The sequence below is a fragment of the Apium graveolens genome, chromosome 8 (genome assembly GCF_009905375.1).
Source record: "Apium graveolens cultivar Ventura chromosome 8, ASM990537v1, whole genome shotgun sequence".
Classification (NCBI taxonomy): domain Eukaryota; kingdom Viridiplantae; phylum Streptophyta; class Magnoliopsida; order Apiales; family Apiaceae; genus Apium; species Apium graveolens.
In genome coordinates, this window is record NC_133654.1 from 180,030,480 (window position 1) to 180,036,799 (window position 6,320).

At 35.0% G+C, this 6,320-nt stretch overlaps 1 non-coding gene across 1 annotated transcript; it reads left to right on the forward strand.

The window, feature by feature from the left end:
• The first annotated feature begins 528 nt into the window (after nt 1-528).
• On the forward strand, nt 529-635 carry LOC141681336 (small nucleolar RNA R71). The gene has a single exon (XR_012558777.1). It is a non-coding gene; the product is annotated as a small nucleolar RNA R71 (small nucleolar RNA).
• The last annotated feature ends 5,685 nt before the right edge of the window (nt 636-6,320 follow it).

Consider the following 6,320-nt stretch of genomic DNA (forward strand, 5'->3'; position numbering starts at 1 on the left):
CAGTAGCTGCATCTACCTCTAGAATTCCTGATACCTTGCATTGATTTAGTCTCTGAGAAGGGTTCTGGTATTCATTAGCATCCATCAGTTCAATCAACTCATAAGCTTCAGGTTGTTGCGACCTCTGAAAGTTGCACAGGTTGTTGCGACCTCTGAAAGTTGCTCACCAACTGAGCTGATTCACTAGAAATAGCACACTGCTCTGTCTCATGGGCACCAGCAAAAAGCTCCCACACACTGGTGATCTGATTAACTCCATAATTAGCCAAAGAATCCACTTTCATCGTCAAAGCCTTAAGTTGGGCAGCTATAGCAGTAGCTGCATCTACCTCCAGAATTCCTGATACCTTGCCTTGATTTAGTCACTGAGAAGGGTTCTGGTATTCATTAGCATCCATCAGTTCAATCAACTCATAAGCTTCATCATAGCTCTTAGCCCATAAGGCTCCACCTGAGGCTGCGTCGAGCATGGGTCTAGAAGTAGCACTCAAACTATTATAGAAGTAGTTAATAATCATCCAGTTAGGCATCCCATGGTGAGGACACTTTCTATGCATCTCTTTGTAGTGATCCCAAGCCTCACATAAAGATTCTCCAGATTGTTGAGCGAATTGAGTAAGTGCGTTTCTGATTACAACAGTCTTCGCCATAGGAAAGAATTTAATTAAGAACTTTTGAGCAAGATCCTCCCATTTGGTGATAGACCCTGGTGGTAAAGAATGTAACCAGCACTTCGCTTTATCCCGCAGAGAGAATGGGAAAAGCCTCAACTTAATAGCTTCTTCAGAAACTCCACTGAACTTGAAATCGCAGATCTCGATGAAATCTCTGATGTGCATGTTGGGGTCTTCTGTCAGAGAACCCCCAAACTGAACTGAGTTCTGTATCATTAGAATCGTGCTTGACTTGATCTCAAAGGTGTTAGCTGAGATGGCTGGTCAGACAATGGTAGACTGAATATCATTAATCTTCGGTTGAGAGTAATCCATCAAAGCCTTTGGATTCGCTTCGGGTTCTCCCATTGCAATAAGTGCTTCTTCTTCAACTTTCTCCTCGACAAGAACTTCCTCGAAAACTTACTTAGCTACTACAACTTTTTCCTCAGCTTGATCCAGTGTTCTCTTACGAGACCGAGAACGCGTATGCATACAGGCTCGCTAGATTACCTGAAACACGACAAGGAAAATAGTAAGTAACAATGTCCGACTCACTGAACTTTAACGACCAATGATGACAAACACATAAACTAAAAACTAACACCGAAGTGCCCGGCAGCAGCGCCAAAAACTTGTTACGGCTAGAACATGCGCTAATACTTACGCAAGTATATGTGATCGCAAATAATATAGAATAAATTCTAGTTCATTCCCACAGGGACTGGTTTAGGTTAATTTTAATCAATGTATCTATTCAACAATGGTATGGTTATTATCCAATGCTAAGACGAATAAGAAATTCAGGTTGTTTTAACTATGATTAACTAAATGATTATACTAAAGAACATTAACTAAGAGAATAAAGAGAGTTGAATACTATATGACACAAACATGGGATTCTAACTTCATTAAATACTTCATTCAATAGCCTTTTCATTCTTAACCTTAACATGCAATGGTGATGACACTAATCAGATAACACGAAACTGATAAATGCCAACTTTTGTTGTACGAATACCATACTACTAGACATCCACAAAAGAGATAGAAGCTAAATAGACACCAATTATATTGAGACCCTAAATGTCCATAGAATTTGACAACATAACGGTTTAATGCACAAGTTATCTATCGTGATTACATAGGGCAAGTAAGATAGTTAAATTTACCTATGAATCATGCATATCAAATACATGAACCTATGCTAGCATGGCAAGTTCTAAACCCCTAAATTCACTTTCGCTTCATTAGAGATTAACACGCTATCTTATAAGTTCAAGAGGCTCATAAGATGAATAAGCACAACCAATACTAGGATATCATACAATCACCACACACTAGGACATCGAAACGAATTAACTAAAGAGATCCATAAATAAATCCGCTAGAACCCCACGATAACGATTAGCCCATAATCGCACTCATCATCAACGTGTGTTCCGATGAAAGCATGGTATAATAAATGTAGTCTTTATACTGAATAAATAATAAACCAAGTAAGAAACAAGAGTATAGGTTCATGAATAAGAAAACTAGCATCCAAAGTTACAACTTAAAATAAAGAATCACAAGAATAAACTAGATCTTCTTCGCCTTGGTTGAATTGTGCTCTACGGTCTTCTTACGCCTTCTCCTTAAGCTCTAGTACGTCTTGTTATAAAAAAACAAACATAAGTTATGTTTATATAGCAGCCCATAAGGATTAGAAGTCTTTCGGATCAAAATCAGAGTAGAACAGGATTCCTGGAATTCGACCCGACGCGGTCGCGTGCTTCACCAGCGCGGGAGCGTGCGCAGCCGCGCTGTGTTTCCGCAATCCGGGCACGGCCGCGTGCTACTACAGCGTGGGCACGCTGACTCTCTGGAGAAAATCCTGAATTCTTCTTTTCTTGTCAGTTTAAGTTGGTCTTTTCACGAGCAATCTTCTTGACACCATTCTAACACCATATTAGCATCAAAACAATGCTAGATCACCTGAATTCCTGTTAAATGCCTGAAATGTAAAACACTACAAAAACACGTTAAAAACACCAACTTGAGTACAAAACACCAATTCAAAGCTTTACGGAGCATTATAAGATGACAGAAATGCCACTCAATAATGCCCAACATAATAACGTACAGTATGAAAAGTCTATTTGAGAAATTCTTGTATAATTCCATATACGATAATAATTCTTCACCGAGAAAATAGTTTTAACTGTTTATTGAGGTATTTCCAGCATAATACGTGATATTATAGTAGTATCTATTCAGTAAGTACTCTTCACTCTTGGGGAACATTACTGCTCAGATTCTCCAGGCTATTTCTGAAATAGTTTCCTTGGCAATGTATTGATCATCATAACAAAGGTCATGCTTAACCAATGGTTAACTGGTTAATTGTTACTGACTAGGTCATGATTCTGTACTATTTAAATAGTCTCTTTATAAAAAAATCAGTGAAGATTTCGTATTTCGGGATCTTTTTAAGTTTTTGCTAATGTAGGAGCCTTATGTGCTTGGTAGTTAATTCGACCTTTATGTTGAGCTTTTATGTTAATAATTTGATGAAGTAAGTTGAATTTTATAATTCGTCTTCAATTTCATTTCAAAGAATCCAATTCTTCACCGAGAAAATAGTTTTTCTCGGTGATACACATCTTCTTTCGAAAATTATTCTTTTGTTGACTTATTATCCTGCAAATACCTTAATGGTAAACCCAACACCTAGGCTTGGGTTACGATATTGCATCTCAATTCCAATTAGAAGAATTTAGGACATTCACTGGAGCCACCGCTTACAATGATCAGTTGTAAGATGGAAATTAGTAACCTTTTCTACTAGTAGGAGAATGACTTCCAACTCTTTGTTATCACCCTGGCCGCATATGGGTTGTGTGTCCCATTTTGGGTATGCACACACTTCGCAGGTCCTTAGGTACACATAGTACCATCTCCCACGGTACTGGTAGTCTCCCCAATATACGAAGTACTGGATCTCTACCCCTCCCTTGTCCTTTAAAAAATCTTATCATATCTCAAGAACTCGAACCACATCGAAGTTTTCCAAGTGTTTTGCTTGTTGATAGACACAACTCATCTCATATATATATATATATATATACTTCCGAGAATTTTCGGAGGATGTACTAAGATAATATGAGTTGATCGTTGTCAACAGATAAATAAATAAGGGGGAGTTTCTTTTGAAACTATACTCAAATATTTAAAATATGTCGAGATAATATTCTTCGACGATCTGAAAGTATTAATATGATTTTATGAAACTCAGAAAATATTTTAAATTAGGTTTTATGACTTTTAAATCATTTAATAAATATTTAATAATTAAATAATAATAATTTAATAATTAAACCTCAAATATTTTTATTTTAAAAGAATATTTGAAATTATATTCCTCAACTAATTTATGTTTAAATAAGTAAAGTAATCTTTAATAATATAATTAACCGAGTTTGAAATAATAATCGTTGGAGAATAATTCTCCTATATTAAATGAATAATTGAAATAATATTCATTGTTCGAGTAATTAAATATAGTTGAGGGAATACGATCATTGGAAATAGTTTTAAGTAAATTCGAGGTATTTAATACTTCGCAAGTGGACATCGAGTCCCTTGGAATAAAATAAGTACAGACTTTTGATCGTCCAAAACATCACAGGGATGATTTTCGGGTTTTCGTTTTAAAACTCCGACTGACTCTCGGTCTTATGATTTATACACCACGCTTATGGTAGCTCTAAAATATTCTACGATACATACATCGTAACACAATCGCTATTGATGCGTAAAACTCAAAATGTTATTATCATGGCAAGAATGACATTTATACAAAAAATAGAAAACAATCTTTTCACAACACAATAGTATATGTAGTTGGGTTTGTAAACTTGCTTGGGTACTTTGAAGTGGAGGATGCTCTAAGATCCGCTCGGAAATCTATAATCATAAATATTTATCATTTTGTTAGATCCCGTTCGTATTTATGGCGACTTGTACATACGCGATACTTATTAATCATTCACGTAACTTACTTTACTCTTATTATTCCAATAAGTACAAGTACTCATCATGTTCTCTTTCTTTTCGAAATCCCTTATGTTCGTTTATGACTTTTACATTCCAACCCTCGACACCGCTTACGATTCTTAATAATTTCTAATCGCGCGGTCTCGGCACCGATATTTTTATACAATTGAAAAATCCATATGTTTACTTGAAATTTTTATAACCGTTAATGAAATCTATTTCTTACTCTCTGTAAAAATTTCATGATTTTTGAATATTCTTCAGTCGGTCATTTCTATTTCCAAAGTTCGTAATTCGTAGCAGTTTTTATCGCGTAAATCATTTTTACTAAAACAGTCATAACCTTTGATCCGTAAATCAAAATTAAGTGATGCAAGCGCCTAAAAGATCCTCATAACATTATCTATCATAATCAAGTCTTACTTTTCAAGAAATTATAGTTTATACATTCAGGAAATTCTGCAGAAAACTTAAGTTGTGTTTGTTCATTTTAACGAGGTTACGATTATGATTCGAGTTTCGTTTACGTCCTAAATCATTATGCAACCATCAACAACCACCATATCATAATCTCAACACTAACGCCTCTCAATAACATCATGTACTTGAGGCAACAAATATCAACCTTAATACTAACTAACTAAACATCAAGAAAATAGCAAAACAACTACTAAAACTAGGTTTATAGCTAAGATCTCAAAGTTTCTTGAAACTTAAACCTTAAACAAAGTTTGGTTAAGGATTTATACCTTTCTTGAAAGCTTTTGATGTTTTCTTCTTAATGGTGGAGTCTTGGGGATGCTTGGTTGAGATAAGGAACATAGATCAAGCCATAAAAATCAAGAAACCAAGAAGAGTTACTATTCATTACTATTCATCATCACTTTCTTGATTTTATTTCACCCATCAAACCTTAATAGAATGCTGTCAAAATTTTATCTTACCTTAGTTTAGGATGTAGGAATATTGGGATTTAATTGTGGAATTTTTCCATGGCTAGAAGTTGATGTTTTGAATTTGATTTCCTCCTTCTTTTTGTTATTGCCGAGTGGGAGCTTCAAGGGAGAGAAAAGAGAGTTTTTGTGTTGTATTCTATGATGATTCTTGTGAAATATCTGATATATGATCTTGTATATATCACCTAGTACTAGGAAATCTATCTCAATCTTGCTAGCCATCCTAATTTCCAAGCTATATACTAGCTTAGTACCTTGGTCACTATTCCACCACTATTCACTAGCTAGGTTATCATTTCTATTAGCTAGGTTACTATTTGGTTATTAACCATGGTTAGTTTATTACTATAGTTAGCTTGTATGGCTATCTTGGCTTGATACGTTTATTCATTCGCTTAGGCGTTCGCTCGGTCGCTTATTCATTTTCATAATAAACCTTCGTAAACGGTTCGCGGGGTAAATCCTTTCTTATACATCCTTTACGTTTTGAAGTCTCGTACTTGGGTTCAAATTAGTAAGATTTTAAATTTATAATAATTATATCGTGATTCTCGTAATCCTTGACGGTTCATAGATACAGTCATTTTTCAAAGTTCATTTTTTTCAAAAACTAATAGTGTTTACATACACTTATTTGGCACGTATAATTATGTTATCGACTCGGAAACTAAAT